Source organism: Antechinus flavipes, chromosome 1 (assembly GCF_016432865.1).
Source record: "Antechinus flavipes isolate AdamAnt ecotype Samford, QLD, Australia chromosome 1, AdamAnt_v2, whole genome shotgun sequence".
Taxonomy (NCBI): Eukaryota; Metazoa; Chordata; class Mammalia; order Dasyuromorphia; family Dasyuridae; genus Antechinus; species Antechinus flavipes.
In genome coordinates, this window is record NC_067398.1 from 587,878,185 (window position 1) to 587,896,313 (window position 18,129).

Here is an 18,129-nt window from a genome sequence, read left to right on the forward strand (position 1 = left end):
ATGAAGAGTCAGACATGACTGAAATTACTCAAAAATAAAAATGTAAATATTTATTCCCTCCCCTTCCACACACCTGTTCCCAAAGCATTTCCTGCCACAATATAGACAATGGAAAGGCAATGCAAAATAGTGGATAGAGAAAAAGACTCAGAGCAAGGAATGTATGGCTTCGAGTCTTATTTCTGACACATACTGGCGCAAGTCATTTAATATAGCAGTGCTTTAGGTAACTATATAAGATTATAAATTTCAGAAAAGGTGCCAACATGAATTGATTGAGGAAATTTCCTAATACCATGAAATCATGGGACCACTACCTATCTCTATAGCAACTATGCCTGGACACCCCTTTCCTCAGACAACTAGTATATCAGGCAACAATCATTTTTTAAGGGCTTACTATGTACCAGGTGCAATATTAAGTGTTATAGATTACAAAGAAGGACAAAACAGTTTCTCCCTAAAGGAGCTTAGATCCTAAGCTGGGTCCAGAATTGCTGGTTTGGCAAATCAGAAAAATACCATAGGCATAACATAATTTAATTTCAGCAAAGCATTGGGTCTAATTCTCTTTGTGTCAGAAATAAAGCAAAATAATGATGTCTTAGCTTGTTCTAAGAGTAATTTCATCCTTTCAAAGGTGCAAAAAGCAACAAGAGTAACTGCAACTCCACATTTGAGTCTCATCAACAAGAAATAATTCATGGCTGAAGTTAAAATAATAATAACTTGGAAGGAAGAGTCTATTGGATTTTAGAATTTATGATAACAGGAGGGATAAGCTGAACAGACTTGAAAATACCCCCTAGATAGAGAGGACACATTTCAGAGTGTTCAGAGAAAGAATAGGCAGGACCCCATGGCTTAAAGTTCTGTTGAAATCTGAGGGGAAGAATGGAACACTTCAAAACCCAAATTCTGAAGGAAAAAAGAAAAAAATCTGATGAGGAAGAAAAGCGACAAATCATCAACACACTTTCTGCCATTCTTAACTATAAATGCTTCTCACTGGCTAAGTCTTACCATGTGATTTCTTTGTCCTAGAGCTTACTGAGCATCACTGGAAGAAAAAACAATTACCCAATTAATCTGACTTCATCCACTCCCTAACCTAACAGTTGATCCCTTACTGATGCCTAAAATTTTTTTTCAATCTATCATCTCCATCTTAACTCCCATTGCATCTGTCCCAAACCTTTTCTTCCTTTTCTCTCAATAATCACTCCCACTCCCCAATCTCCACACGTTCAATGACAGGTTTATAAATGTATGGCTGGAAGGAAACATAACAGACCATCCAACCCAATCCCCTCATTTTACAGATGAGAACAGAAAAATGAAGTAGCCTACTATGTTAGAGATTGTGCTAAATGTTTTGTAAATATCTCATTTGATCCTCACAACAATCCTGGGAGAAAGGTACTATTATCAACTATAGAGCTGGGTCCTCCGAGATCAAGCTAAAAATACTTCTTGATGCACCACCACATTTTTTCTCCTAGATCAGATAACATGGACTGAAAAGTGAGGGAGAAGCCGGAAGGCAAGCTAAACCTGATAGGGGATCTTCTTCTACTTAATCAGGGAAAACATACAGGAGAAGATGGGCTGTGAGTCAGAAATGAAAGATTATGCAGAAGGATGCTATCTGGCAGATGTGGAAAGGAAGTGGCTGCTTGGTGCAGACCACAAGTCATAGATGGACCAGTGATGCAGCTCACTAGCTAATTTATTCACTATTTTATCCTACAAAGAGAAAAAAGAAATAGTTTGTCCATATCACTGAGAAGAAGATAGCACAAAATGAACTCACCTTCAGGTTCAAATTCTGCATCTGAAGCCAACAGGAGAGGAATTGTCTTCAGTTACATGCCCTTTACAATAGTAAGAATATTGTTGATGTATTCAGAAATTTCAACTGATAAAGCAAATATTTAGCATCATTAGGGAGAAATTTGCTCAAGATTTCCACGCAAAAATGTATATTGTTAATAAACACATATATGTAAACCCAAGCCAAGAGGGATGATCTTTACAGAGAATGTAACTAGGAAAGCATCAAATGCAAAAGTATCTTAGATTTGCGCTTCATAATGATTATCTTGGTAGTGGAGTACATCCATTTCTAGGTGGTTTGATGGCTACAAACTGAAATGTAAAAATACTAATCAACATTAACAGCAATTCCATCTTCCCTTAAATATAAAGAAAAGTAAATGATGTTGTTTGTTCTTTCTTTCGATAAAAACTCATGATATCTCAAGATGATTCTTGACTTGAGTATGAATTGGATTAAAGTGAAGCAGAACTGCACAAAATCCCATCAGCCTCACTCCCTTTCCCAGAGTCATTGCAGTTCAGTGGCAAGACAAAAATCAAAACTGCTGGAGAGGGTCTGGGATGCAGGGGGTGACTTTGGCATCTTTAGTGGCTGACTAATTTCTAAGCTCTACAGCACCTGCTTCAGCTACCTTCATAATTATTGGAATAAACTGTTCTTATCCACCCATTCTGCTAGGGAAGTTTTCACATGTTTGTGGTAGATGCTCCCCTTCCTCCCCAATGAGTCTGAGGCCCATCAGTTACTCTCAACCTGTTTTATCCAGTCTGCCAAAACAGTTTCCTGGAGTATGACCACTGCACACACTACAGCTTTTTGGAGCCACAGGTGAGAGTTGGGTGAAAGATGAACACCAAAAGTGGATGAGCAGCTCTAAAAGGGCTTGGCAAGCCCTCCCACCTGAGGTGCCCGTCCTCCCTGAAGACCCAGTGCAGTCAATATGGCGAACAGCAATGAGAACTGGAGTCAGTGGGCAAAGATAAGTTCAGACATCAGTTTCTTTATCAACTAAATGAAGGGATTGGCCTAGAAGACAACTAAGATCCCTTTCAGCCCCAATTCTACGAAGCTATGAGAGGTCTAGCATTTTTCACTGATGAAAGGAAGAGGAAATAAGACAGTCCTAGTGGCACAGAGCCCTGAAGTCTCTCTGGCTCACAGATGAGTACTGAAGCTCTCCATCAAAAGAGTATAATAATAATAAAGCTAGCAGTTAGACAGAACTTTAAGTTTTGCCAGTCAGTTTACATATATTATCTTATTTGATCCCCACAATCACACTATAAGGTATGTGTTGTTGTTGCTGTTATTATTATTATTGCAATCTTCATCATTAATATCTTCAATTATAGATGAGGAAATTGAAGTCTGGAGATATTAAATGATTTCTTCTGCATCATATTACTAGTTAAATGAATGAAGTGGGATTAGAATTTGAATCTTCTTCATTGCAAGTCCAGCATTTTACCCACTTTGTCACCTAGTTTCCTTTAACAAGAATATCCTCAAAGTCCTGGAATGAATCCAAGAGTACTGTAGAATGTAAGTATAATCAGAGACAGATCTGTCTACCAGGCGAAACTAAAACAAAGTAAAAAAAGCAAATATGGAGGTACAAAGGGCCAGCTGATATTGTTGTTAGAACTATTTATTAGTTAGTTCAACCTCAGCCCAAATGATAATCTGAGAGCAAGCTCTTTCAAAAGTTTTTTTTTTTAATTTTTAAGGGGTGGCAATGAATTGGAAATTTGAGTGGATGCCCATCAGCTGGAGAATGGCTGAATAAGTTGTGATATATGAATGGAATGGAATTCTATAAGAAATGATGAGCAGGCAAATTTCAGAAAAGCCTGGAAAGATTTATGTCAATTGATGCTGCATGAAATAAGCATAACCAGGAGAACATTATACACAGTAACAAGAAGACTGTGCAATAATCAACTAAGATAAACTTAATTCTTAGCAATACCCAAGACAATGGCAATAAAACTTGTCATGGAAACTGTCATCCACATCCAGAGAAAGAACTGAAAGCTGAATGTGGATCAAATCATACTATTTTCACTTTTTTTGCTTATTCTTTCTCATAATTTTTCTCTTTTGTTCTGATTTTTCTTTCACAATATGATTAATATGAAAATATGATTAAAATAATTGTACATGTATAATCTATATCAAATTACTTATTGTCCTGGGGAGAGGGGAGAGAGGGAGCGAGAAAAATTGGAATTCAAAATCTTACTAAAATGAATGCTGAACTACACCCAGAGAAAGAATTCTGAGAGATAACTATGAAACACTACATAGAATTCCCAATCCCTCTATTTTTGTCTGCCTGCATTTTTGATTTCCTTCACATGCTAATTGTACATTATTTCAAATTCCAATTCTTTTTGTACAGCAAAATAACTGTTTGGACATGTATACTAATATTGTATTTAATTTATGCCTTAACATATTTAACATGTATTGGTCAACCTGCCATCTGAGGGAGGGGGTGAGGGGAAGGAGGGGAAGAATTGGAACAAAAGGTTTGGCAATTATCAATGCTGTAAAATTGCCATGCATATAATTTGTAAATAAAAAGCTATAATAAAATAAATACATAAATAAAAATAAAAAATAAAATAAAATAAATGAATGCTGAAAACTATCTTTACATGCAATTAGAAATAAAAATGCTATTAAGTCTCTGTTTAAAATTTTAATATGATTTGACTGATGATAAACAAGTTCAATTCTCTTCCATCTCCATAGGATAATTATTTAGAATCCTGATACCTTTAACATATTAACGAATCTCTTTTTTAACTAAAAAGCCAGGTTCCTCCATTCTGTCATTTCACTAAATAATCAATAAAATTGATGCACTTGACATTTTTCAGGTTTCAAATAACCTAAAAGTCATAAATGAAATCCATATTATTTTCTTATTCTCCATTATTAGAAACCACAATTCAAAGTTCACATTTATAAGTTACCAATTAAAGAATGTCCAGGCAAAATGAGTCAAGTTCATTCAAATCAGAGAAATCAAATATTTTGAGGGTTTATTCCTTGGCTAATAGCCTTCTGTACTAAATTCAACACAAGACAAATAACTAGATGTTACTTCTAGACAGTTTACCACAAACATATGAAAAAGTACTTAGTAAGTGCTTATTATTTGCAAAGCATTATGTGAAGTACTGGGGATAAAAATAGAAAAAATAATCCCTGTTCTCAAGGAGCTCATTTTCTAATTAAGGGACTCAAATGATACAGGAACATTCTGCTGCAGGATAAATGGAAAGGTCATTAGGCTTCAGAGACAAGATAATACTAATGTACTTTCTTTAGAGTTATTTCCACTTTAAAAAGTTGTATCTGGTTTTGATATTGAACCATTTGACAATACCAAAGTCGTTGGGAATGAGAACTTTGTTTTGGGGGGTCTTCAGGAAATGAGACTGCAAAGGAAATTGGGTTTGCAACACCTGCAGAGGGTGCCAGTTAGTGTAGTAGAAGCAGAAAAGTCTTTAGATCAGTTCAAACTCTATCTCACTAGCTGTATGATCTTGAACAAGTCATCTAACCTCTCTGTGTGCTTCAGTTTCCTCATCTGTAAAATGGAGGTGATAACAGCACCTTTATTGATGTTGCTCAGTTCTTTCAGTAATATCCAACTCTCCATAGCCCTCTTGGGGATTTTCTTGGCAAACATTTCTTTCTCCTATGATTGTATCTACCTCACAGAATTGTTGTAAGGATAGAAATTGGGTGATATTTGTAAAATACTTTACAAACATTAACGTTCTATATAAATGTTAGTTGTAGTTGCTGTTGTTGCTATTGGCTGGCAGGTCACATCACAGTCACAGGAGATGCTCACCTACATGATGGTTATGAGGACTGGGCTGGAAATAGAACTAATGGCCTTGGGGAAAAGGGAGCACAGCAAGAGACTGTTATTTCTGGGGTTCTTGGGCTTATTTGACCTTTGGTAGCAATCATAATTTTAATGACATTCAATTTTAGGAATTCTATAATAACATAATTTTCACATTTCTGAAAATTCTAATTTTCTTGTTCACTCATTTCTTGGGAAAGATGGTTAATACTTCCCAAAAGAATTAATTCATAAACCTAAAACAATATAATATGGTATGATATCGTGATTAGTGGGTTGAACTAGAATCATGAAAATCTGTGTTCAAATCTCACTATAATATTAGAATTGTGAATATTGGTGAGTCATTTATCTTCTCCAAGTTGAAGTTTACTCATATATAAAATAGAAACAGCAATGCCTATAATACAGGGCAGCTAGATGGTGCAGTGGTTAATATGCTTGACCTGGATTCGGGTCAAGACCTGAGTTCAAATCCTACCTCAGATATTTATTAATCATGGGTTCCTAGGCAAGTCACTTAACTCTTTTTGTATCAGTTTCCTCATCTATAAACTGAGCTAGAAAAGGAAATGGCAAACCGCTCCAATATCATTGCCAAGAAAACCCGAGATGGATCATGAAGAGTTGAACACAATTGGACAACAAGCAATAAAAATACCTATTATTCCTACCTCACAGAATTGTTGTAAGGGCTTAAATGAGATTTCAATATTAGATACTTTGCGAATGTTAAAGTCTTTTATAATTATCAGTTATCAGCCACAGGCAAAAATAACACTGTATTTCATCTTCAACCAGAGACTACAGAGAGGTAAAACAACACTACATATTGCATGCATGAGGACCCAGCCCAGAATTTTATTGCACCTGCTTAGACAACTAGATGAATTCACCTGATAAAAATACAATGCTCATAAGGTCATTTTTCAAGATATACCAGTCTTCCAGTTAGGGAGTTGGATCTATAGGATGAAACATTGTACAAAGTGAATTCTGAGCTCCCCCAACACACACTTTAAGAGTGGGATCACAGAGTTCCATGAATCATAGATTTAGAGCTCTAAAAGTCCAATTCCCTCAAGAGAGACCCAGAAAAGGTTATAGCTTGTCCAAGATTACTCAGGAATTAACCTAGAAAGAAGATACCAGGATTCATTGACATCAAACACTCATAGTAAAACACCTCAAAGAATATTTGCTTCTGTCATTGGTCCACACAAACATGAATTAAGGAAAATATATTTCTCCTTGTGGAGAATATAAGTCTAAACGAGCCATTTTCAAACTTTTCCTTTCGATGATCCATTGTAATTAACAGAGGAAGGCATTGGACTATCAGTCAAATGGAACTTTATTTAGAGAAACTAAGAATAAATGAAAATGGGATGTTTTTATGAAACTAAAATAAATTTTCATATAATCCTTGGCATATGTTAAAAAAAAAAATTTCCCCAACACTGTTTAAAGGCTACTTACTGGCTACCAATAGCCCTCTGACAGAAAAATGAATATCCCATCATCTCCCAATTAGACAAAAAATTTTGAATAACAGAATACATGTATCCAGATCAAACTTAAGGAAAAGTGAATAAGCATTTACATAGCATTTGCTATGTCCTACAGTAGTTCCCTTTCCTATTGGACAGTGGTGGACTCTTACCAACATCCTTTTCCTCCTTTTCAGTGTCTCAGTTGTTCTAGAAGAACTGAGCAAGTCATGTACTGCTGCCCTATCCATTAGGAAATAGGATTCATAAGTGTGAAGTCCTTAATCAGGTTGTTTTTCTCCAATAACAAAGATCATATTCTGCCAAATATTGTTGTTATTTATGTAAGGTTCCTCTTTTGTACTAACTTGTAAATTCCTTGAAGGCAAAAGAGAAAGTTATTACCTAGTTATTACCTTTGTCTTCTCAAGACAACTACCATATTCATAACAAGCCCATGAAAGTTTGTTCAATTGAAACGAATGGAGATAGTAAAGATAAGTATCCAGCAAATATGGAATCTCATTATTCCCTAATCTTGAATAAAGCTTTGTTTGTAAAAGACTAAAATAAACCAGCAAATTCAGAAAAAAGAAAGAAAAGAAACGTAGTTGTGTAGGGCTATATAATCTGAACCTATGCCTACAATCCTAAATATTCAGTAGTTTTCTCCTCCTTAGTTTGAAATTTCTTGACATTTGATGTTAGCTAAAGCCAAAACAGTTTTTCCTAATGTAACTCAGGTTTTTTTTTTCCTTAAAGACAGCCTGGAACATGTTTCTCTCTCTCAAAGAAGAAAAATAAGAAAAATGTCTCTGCAATCCAAAGCAGCTGTGTCAACTCCATTCCCACATAGTCATGCTGTGGATGAAGTCATTATTCTCTCTACCAAATTAGGAGTCACTACACCTAAACAGCATTTCAGAAAATGTCTCAGGCCTGAAATCCATGTTATACTAGCAAACACCAAGGGCAAAGAATACACAAACTGTGTCCTCAAAACTAGGTACTACTAACACTTTATATAAAATCCAAGACTCTCAGTTGGTTTAAGTGATAACCGACTTAGGTACCATTTCAGACAGAAAAGACACTTGGTAAAATAAGGCTTTGGAAGCTAATGTTCCTGAAGAATAAAAAAACTAAAAATTAATATCTTCGCACAGCACTCTTTAGAAGAGCACCAAGCCTTGAAGCAAGTTCATTTAAGTAGATTATTATCCTCGCCTCACAGGAACACACACTGAAAAATTTAGGATCCATCTGTTGGCTCAGAACCTGCTTTTACTCCAACAATCAGTCTTGTTTGAACTGCTAGGCCAAACTTTCAGTTTCTAAAGCTATTGCTGATAAGAAAGATGATATAGAATCAACTCCCCCACAACATTTTGGAATGTTCCCTCAGACTTCAGAGCAAGGAAAAAGGACAGAAAGGTTTCCCCTTAGTTCTGTTTGCATTTCCCTATGAAGAACAAAAAGACCAAGATATTAACACTGAAAGTGAAAACCCAGGAAAATCCATAGGCATCCATAAGAAAAATAGGGTTCTTTCACCAGAAAATGCTGAATATATGAAGTTTTGCCTTTTTTGCTAAAAGGCAAGATCTGAACAACAAAACTCATACTCTGGTGTCTGTCTCCCTCTTCCTTCTTTGCAGAATTCAAACATAGGGCTGTTGGATAGTGGGAGAATTTTTTTTTTTCCTACTCTACATTAAGTAGGGGGATAAATTATTCTTGACGATAGAGAAGAAAGTTAAAGGAGGATGGACTGAAAGCATTCCCTTTTAGTACTTCTGGGAAGAGTTTATAAGAAAAGTAGACTTAAGATGATCCACTATAGAAACAAGTTACCTTTTTAATCTTTCCAGAAGCCCCTGATTCATTCTCATTTTTATTTCAAAAGTTAATTTAGGAATGTGTTCTAACAAAGTTGGTCCTTTGGACCATAGAATACATTTCCCATAGAAGAGCACTTTAGTTCCAAGAGCAACCTCCCAAAGTCTAACCCATAATATAACAAACTTTATCTGAATGATAATAATAATATTTTATAGGATTTCAAGGTGAGCAAAAGACTTTACCTTCTTTATTTTATTTGATCCTCATGACAATCCTATGAGGTAGAGTTATTAAGCCCATTTTATAGATCAAAAAATTGAGTCTTGAAGAAGTCAAAGACTGTACATGATTGCATAGCTGCTAAGTTTGTAAGATGGAGTTTGTGCCCAGTTTTCCTAACACTTAATCCATTTCTCTATCCACTATGACATATTGACTACATCTTTAGTGTAACATCTTACCATGGAGTATCATATTTCATCAGCATTCATCATTCCCTTTTGGAGAGTCAGGAATATATCTTGCCCTGATGTAATGCTCTCTGTGAAAATAGAGCCTCTTTACTCTCTGCCAGACAAACTAAGGCTGCAGAGACTACCCTGGTTCTAAATCACAAGTCACTAGTAATGGCTCTCATGCCTGACACAAGGGTCCAATATGGATGTTGGCTATGGTAAAGAAAGAAATAAAGAATGAGTAGGAATGAAGAGGGGAGATACCTCTGAATAGGTTGATGAGCTAGAAAAGCAGTGGGGCATGCCAGTCATATTTTATCTTCCTTTCATGTCTTCTGTGACTATAAAGACCAAGCACTGAGGGAGGAGGAAAGAAGGCTATTTCAATGATTAAACCACAGGGAGAATGCAAGTCTTTCTCTGGTTTGATCAGTCCTGAGGATGAATGAGAACAAAAATGGGGCAGAAGTCTCCTCATCTACTTTTTCCTGTCCCATAACCACAATCTCTGCCAATTATCACTGAGATAAAGTGAAAGAGATAGAGACACAGAGAGAGAGAAAGAGGCGGGGGGGGGGGGGGGGGGGGGGGGGGGGGGGGGGGGGGGGGAAGAAGAAGAGAATAGGAGGAGGGGTAAGATTGCTATCAGTCTTGGATAGGATTGGAGATTCCAGAAGCAAAAGTAATAGAAAGACATGAAAGGAGAGAGATAGTCAAGATCAGCAACAGGGGAATTTACATCCAAGTGTATACAAATTATAATGGGCACTTCATTCTTTTGTTTGCATTGTCAAATGTAGTATATAAATGCTAAAACAAATAACTGTCATGCTGAGACTACGAATACAACTACAATGAAAGAAATCTTGAAGTTTCTAGGTTTATTTTAAATTTCTGATTGACCAAAACAGTCATCAAAATATCCAAAAAGAAAAAAAGTGAGGCAGAAATATCAGCAGAAAAGTAAATGAGGACCCAAAGTGCTAATATCCTAGATACTAGAGCCCAATTTTATTTTCAAAAGATACATCATTCAAATTCCTAGAAATTTAAACAACTACTTGATGTTCTTTGAACTAAATAGATCACTTATTCAATATCACCAGAGAAAATATATTCAATGTGAAAACTTTCATAGATTTGGCAACTTAAAAGGACTTTAGAGCTTCCATTTCAGCTCTTTCATTTTTATAGATGAGGAAACTGAGGAGATTAAAATAACTTATTCAAGTTTATGCAAGTGACAGACATAGAATTTAAACTCCAAACTCCTTATTTCAAATCCAATACTCTATGGCTGCCAATTCATTTCGAGATAGGAAGACATAGCACAAATTGAAATGAAGGCATATTGTGATTCCCATCTTTGATAGTCATTTATAAAGCATTTACTATGTGTTAAGTACTTCTAGGTACTATGAATACAAAGCCTTTTAGGAACTCATAAAATTTCATCATAAACAAAAGTTTTACATGTGATACTGGGGTATACATCTTCTCAAATGTGTGTCCTGACAAAAAAAGTCATCATTCCATGTTCAAGGTACTCTATGGATTTGCATTTACTCAAAATTGTAGCTCAGAGCCTCTATTGAAGTGCTTTCTTTTACTACCTAAATAGTTCAAAATGAAGGCATTAAGTGAAGAAAAGTATAGTAAGAAAAACAGAAATGGTAGAAATAAAAATGTTCTCCATGTATCTAAACCATGTTTTCCAAACAACAAAAAAGCTTCTCTTAAAAAAGAGAAGAATAAGTCACTCCCCTCAGTCTTAGCTTCCAGGGGCCAAGCTATTTGGAAGGAGGGAGCAATTAGCCAGTTAAAGATCCCATAAACATGATCTGCCTTTTAAATTACCTGTGTCTATGGCTAAACCAATCCATTATTCCAGACAATTATCTGACTTAAGGTTAGAAATCACTTCTTCTGTTTAACTCTTCATGAAGATGCAGTACTCTTAAATTCATATAGAAGGTAGGAATTCTCTGGTTTAAAAAAAAGTCATAATTTTTCCCTAATCACAATACACTTTGGGTTTCCTAAATGAATGGGTATAAGAAAACACAAACAAAACAAGATATTTGAGGATGTTTCAAGACTTCTATCTGGAACCTAAAATCCCTCATTCTAAATTTTTGTCTTTTATTATGTATACATAGTTGTCAAAAGCCTCTTAGACCTTGAATAAAACAGTCCAAAAAGAAATAAATACAATCATTTCATTAATAACTTACATTTCCATAGGCCTAAAAGGCTTACAAAATGCTTCCTCTCCCCCAATAGCTCAATGAATTAAGTGAATTAATGCATATTGTATGAATATGTATGAATATACATACATGAATATGTATGAATATACAAAATAATGTATATTGAGTGAATAATGAATAAAGTAAATGAATTATTTTTTTTAAATAGGGGATGTGAAACTCTAAGACAAATGATTCACACATCTAATAAATGCTTGTTGAAAGAATGAACTAGTTACAAGAATGATTCATAATTATAAAGGGAATGAAAACACCCAGCTATATAGCCAAGTGAAAAACTACCAAAATTAAACATTAATACCTTTACATATAAGACTTCATTTATTTCCCATGATAACCTTTTAAGGAGCATATTACAAGTTTTGTTACTCCCATTTTATAGAGGGGAAACTGAAGTTCGAAGGAATTAGTGATTTGCCCACAGTCATAGAGCTAATATATGTTAAAGATAGGAAACCAGGTCTCTTCAGATTATAATTCCCTCTACTATACTACACTGCCTTAAGCAAGTTAATACTAGATTAAAAAACAAGAAAGCTGGATTTTAATTTAATTTTCAACATTGACATATGTGAACCAAGAAACCTCAGTTTCTATGTCTACAAAATGGAATTATTAATTATTACTCTTCCCAGGGATGTTGGAGGGATAAATGCAATAAGATAGTATCTTGAGACTCTCAGAAAATGGATGTGGTAGGAGCAATACCTTAAGCCCTCCACTTATGCAAGTAAATCTAGTTTTCCTTAAAAGATACTGAGACTCTGTTTAAAGATCAGTTGGCTCAGGGGAGATTTAACTACCTCAAGGAAAAAAATAGCTTAATTTGTGGAAGAGGTGAAAGCTGGCACTAAGAAGTTGGTGGCTAATTCTTTTCATAATGCTGTGCTATATCTTCTATTATAATGTACAAGGTAATATGAGGAGAAAGAGTATTAATATCTGGTGGAATTTAGAATAGACATCTGAAAGAGCAGTTCATGTGCTCAGTCTTAAAATGAAACATTCACCAATTCTGAATATGTTACTATCAAACTATTTAGTTGACTATCTTTTCTCCTAATTAAATTAATACCACAAGATCCAATCAGAGGAAATTTTGTCTGATCTTCAAATGCTAGAGGGAAAAAAATCAATTGTCTTGAAAAAGAAACCAAAAAGTTTAGCAGGATCTAAAAATAAATTATTTTATCTTTACTGTAATAGTAGAAGATCAGCACACATTCTCCTGAAAAGATCTCCCAGGCAACCAAAGAGACAGACAAGGATATTCAATAGGGCACAAGAAGGTATCAAGGGCACATCTGAATGTAAATGGTCACTAAAGTCAAAGAATGTCAGGCACAAGAAAACAAACGAAAAAGAAGTGGATCTGATCCTGTCTTCATTTTTTTTGTCCCACCTACCCTCCCCTTAGGTTATTTTGTTTACTTCAAAATTCTGTTTCAAAGGGTACCATCTAGAGAAAGCCTCGATCTGTCAGCCATTAGTGCCATCCTGACCCCTCAAAAAGAAAAAGTATTCTCTATTTATTTTATATGACCACACAATGTCCCAAAAGTTTTTTTTTTCTCTGACCTGTTTCTATGCCTATTATCTCCTCTCTCTTCCTTCTTTCTAATGGCTTCTTTGGCTTCTTTTAATCCCAACTAAAATCTTATCTTCTAAGGAAGCTTTCCCAACTCCTCTTAATCTTAGTTTTTTCCCTATTTTAATTATTTTCTTTTTATACATATATAGCCCACAAGCTTGTTTGTACATATTTGTTTGCTTGTAGTCTCACTCAATAGAGCATGAACTCCTTGAGGACAGAAACTGTCTTCTCTTTGTCTACCTAGTACTTGATATAGAGTCTGGCACATAGTGGGCACCAAAATGTTTCTTGATTAACTGGAACACCTTATACTTAGACACAGATATTCTTCCCCTCCGCCAAAAAAGTAAGCTTTTTGACCCAGAAAGGATGACTTCATTTCTGTCTTTGTATTCCTGGAAAATAGCACAGATCAGGCATTTAATATATGTTTGTTGGTTGAGACAGGAGGAGAGAGAAGGAGGAGAGAGGATGAGGAGGAAGAGAAGAGGAGGAGGAGGGGGAGAGGAGGAAGAAGATGACAACACTGACAAGAGAAAAAATAGAAGAATAGAAAGAAATAAAAGAAGAAAAAAGAAGAAAGATACAGAGGATGAAGAAAAGGAGAGAGAAAGAGCTAGTAAAATTGCTCTTGCTTTTCTTTGATTCTCACTAAATCTCTCTCTTTATGCATTGATCACCACTAATGGAAAATCCAATACCAGCAGGCTTTGAGACTCAGGTTACATTGTATTTATATTTATCTTTAATATTGCCTGAGAAAGGTGGATTGTCTTGGTGCAGTATGTGAGTTTTATTATCTCCTTTTTCCATCTACACAGAATGCCTGAAAAAGAAGAAACATTTCATTCTGCTTCTGGTGAACCAAAGCTATAGTAGTGAGTACAATGGCATGTCAATTAATTTGGCCCTCCCACTTAATTCTTCAGATGCTCAATTTCTTAATCAATAAAATGGGTGAAATGATATTTGTACTGCTTACCTTACCAAGAGGAGTTTTGCAAATATTGAGGCACCATATAAATTGGAATTATTTTATTATGATTTGCTTTTTTGCTCCTAGAGGAAGAGAAGGGAAGACAGTAACAATCCTCAGAACTAGCTGGACTCCCATAGGTCTAAAATGAAACTTTTTCCTCACTAGTGGCGATCAATGACCCATGCTTGCATAAAGAGAGAGATGGATTTGGTGAGAATCAAAGAAAGGAGAGAGCATCAGGTTTTTTTGTATCTCTTCAGTTTCTTTTGGCTTCTAACTTTTTTCTATAATTTAATATTTTAATTTCCCCAATTACATCTAGAGATAATTTTAACATTTTTTTTAATTTTGAAGGATTTCAAATTCTTTCCCTCACTTCCCACTCTTTCCTCCCTCACTGACAAGGCAATTGGTTTTAATTTTGAGAGAGAAGATGGACAACATCAGTTCTATTTCAAATTGATGAAGGAAGACTGAGAAGAAGCTAACAAGAGAGGAACTGGCAGTCTCCATCTTATCCCTGTCTTTAGCTTATTGTGCTAGTATTTGGTAGAGGAGAGAGAGAGAGAGAGAGAGAGAGAGAGAGAGAGAGAGAGAGAGAGAGAGAGAGAGAGAGAGAGAGAGAGAGAGAAAGAGAGAGAGAGAGAGAGAGAGAAAGAAAGAGAGAGAGAGAGAGAGAGAGAGAGAGAGAGAGAGAGAGAGAGAGAGAGAAATTGTGTGTATGTATGTGTGTGTGTCCTTAAATATAAAGCTTGAGTTTTCCTTTCCTCTTTTTCATTACTGAAAGGACATTTAGCTTAAACTTGAAAATCATACTTCTTTGTCCAATATATTGAAGGAAGCAGATAGAATTCTAGCCCATTATCCTTTCCCTCTGAAGAGGGCAGAATGGCCAAGTTTCTAGCCCTCAACCTCCCACTTCCCTTCCAGGCAGTAACTAAAGTCTACACTGGAGAAAGGTGGGGTAAGAAAAGGCTAGAGAAGTTTATTCTGTCTTCTTTGGTACCAAACAACATTACCATGATTCGTGTGAGGAAATAGCACTGAATGCAATAGTAAATAATTATAAACATTACAATTAACCTACACCAAGCAACTATATCTTAAGCTATCAAAAGCCATATTTAATATATTCGTTTGTTTTTTCAACCAGTTTTAATCCACTTGATTTTTTTGTTCAGTTTTATTGATGTGCTGTGTTTTTTATATTTCAAACATGTACACATTACTCCTACTTCACGAGATCTCTTGTTAACAGAGTTAATCCATTTATGAAGAAGACAAAGAGGATAGAAGGTGTTTATGTAGTTTTTTTTTTTTTTTTTTTTTTCTGGAGCCTGGAATTTAAACATACTAAATTATTTCCCTTTTACAAGTGAGTCTACATCTTCAAGAAAACTAAGGATAATGACATTAAATGTACTATAAAAAGGATTGAGGGAAAAAAATAGAATTGTTATTGCCTTATTTTTCAGTACACCTCTTTTCATCAAACCATGCATCCATCTATCCATTCATCCCCATCCATCTCCAAAGTCATTCTGCTGAAAAAAAAAAAAAAGTGATAATCTCCACTCAGAATAAGGAATTTTCAAGCAAGGTAATCCTCAGCTCCTACAGCTTGTGCAGTTTACAATTCTAGACCTCAGTTTCTTCACATTTAAATTTGGAAGTCTAACAGTCTATAATATTTTAATTATATCAGGTTATTCACTTGAAATTCTCCCCACCCCAGGAGAAGGTGACCTTTATCAAAAATGTTTGGCTTACTCTGAGCATTTGAGTTGTTTCTGTTAAACTGAAAAGTTCAATTAATCAAATTGAAAGGTACATATTCATTCCATAGTCTGTCAGACCTAGTTAATGTTTGTCACTTTGAATGAATGTTCTCCCCCACTCCACCCCTTCTTATTTTTTCTTGCAAGGGATAGTACACTCACTATGAGAGCAATATATTCTGAAATGAATAAAAACAAAAGATATAAAAAAAGTTTCTTTTAATGTTAAGGGATTCAGAGAAAGAACACTGGGAAATGAATATAAACTGCTTGCATTTTTGTTTTTCTTCCCGGGTCATTTATACCTTCTGAATTCAATTCTCCCTGTGCAACAAGAAAACTGTTCGGTTCTGCACACATATATTATATCTAGGATATACTGCAACCCATTCAACATGTAAAGGACTGCTTGCCATCTTGGGGAAGGGGTGGAGGGAGGGAGGGGAAAAATCGGAACAGAAGTGAATGCAAGGGATAATGCTGTAAAAAATTACCCTGGCATACGTTCTATCAATAAAAAGTTATTTAAAATAAAATAAAATAAAATACATTAAAAAAAATAAAAAAATAATGTTAAGGGATTTATTTGAATGTAAGCTAGCTGTCTAGTTTTTTTCCTCTCATTTTCTGACCAGCCAGAATTTTAATATACTTTCAATTTTTCTTTTTGTTTTCTGCTTAGAAATTAAAAGAATGAGAACCTGGTGTTCTAGATAAAGTCTCTCTTAAAATTATTTCAGATATTACAATCCTCAATTTTATAATTGAATAATAGAATTTTTGTTTTAGGGAAGTTTCTAGGTTTTCTCAACAATCAATTAAAATTTTATTTTCTCAAGACCTTGGTCTTGGTAACCATGGCCTGTGTTGCCAGGCAGAAGAATAATGAAGCAGACTCAGATGATGATATCAGTTAGACAGAAGTTCCAAGCCCATCTTCAATCCAACTAAACTGAATAAACAATCCTCTTACAATATCCCCAGCAAGTGTATATCCAGACTTTAATTGAAGACCTCCAATGGGGGAAAAGGAAGCATGCCATTATTTCCAAGAACTAAACTGTTCTAGCTCTAATTATTAGAAAAATTTTTCCTTTCCTGAATTCTAAATTCATCTCTCTTCACCTTTCACTTTTCATCCTCCAAGACTAAGCAGAACAATTCCAACAGCTCTACAAATACCTGCAGATTGCTGTGTATGTCCTCCCCACACACATTTTTCTCTTTCCTCCCAACTAAATATCTCAATTCCTTCAGTCAAATTGTATGAATCTCTATCTCAATTGTATTCCTCTGGACACTCTCCAGTTTCTTCCCAAACATTCTTCCCAAAATGTGCCATACAGAAATAAGCACAATGTTTTACATATGCTTTGGGAAGAGCATGGTAATGGGGGAATATCATCCCCATAGAAGAAACAGGCAGTACTCATGTTTATCAGTGCTCCAAATAGATCTGGTTCTAGATTTGTCTCTCCAGAAGGGCTTCCTGGGGATTCATATTACTTCTAGGAATGCTCAGGACTGGAATGCTTGGAAACATACCAGGAGCTAGATAGGATCCTGAAATATCTCAAAGTCATTATTAAGCAGCACCTAGAACAGTGAAAAAAACTGAGGAGGAACCTGATTTAAATCTCAGCTCAATCTCTGTGACCTTGGGAAATCACTCTCTGGGCCTCAATTTCCTCATCTGCATAATGAAGGAGTTGAGCTAGACATCCTCTAAAGCTTCCCACAAGCTCTCAATCTATCATTCTAAGATCCCCTAAGATTTCCAAATTATCAATGCACAGCCTCTTAACAGACCAAAGTCAGCAAGTAAGGCAGATTGTAAAGTCTGAAATCCAAATACTATTTGTAAAGCCAGTGCATTTGGTGACCTTGACTTCTGCTTCGCTAAATCCATTCCAAAAGCTCTGTCAAACAGCTGGATCTGGACTTCCCTATGACCTAATCTCAGATTAGAGTGTGAATCTTTGGCACTTTTAT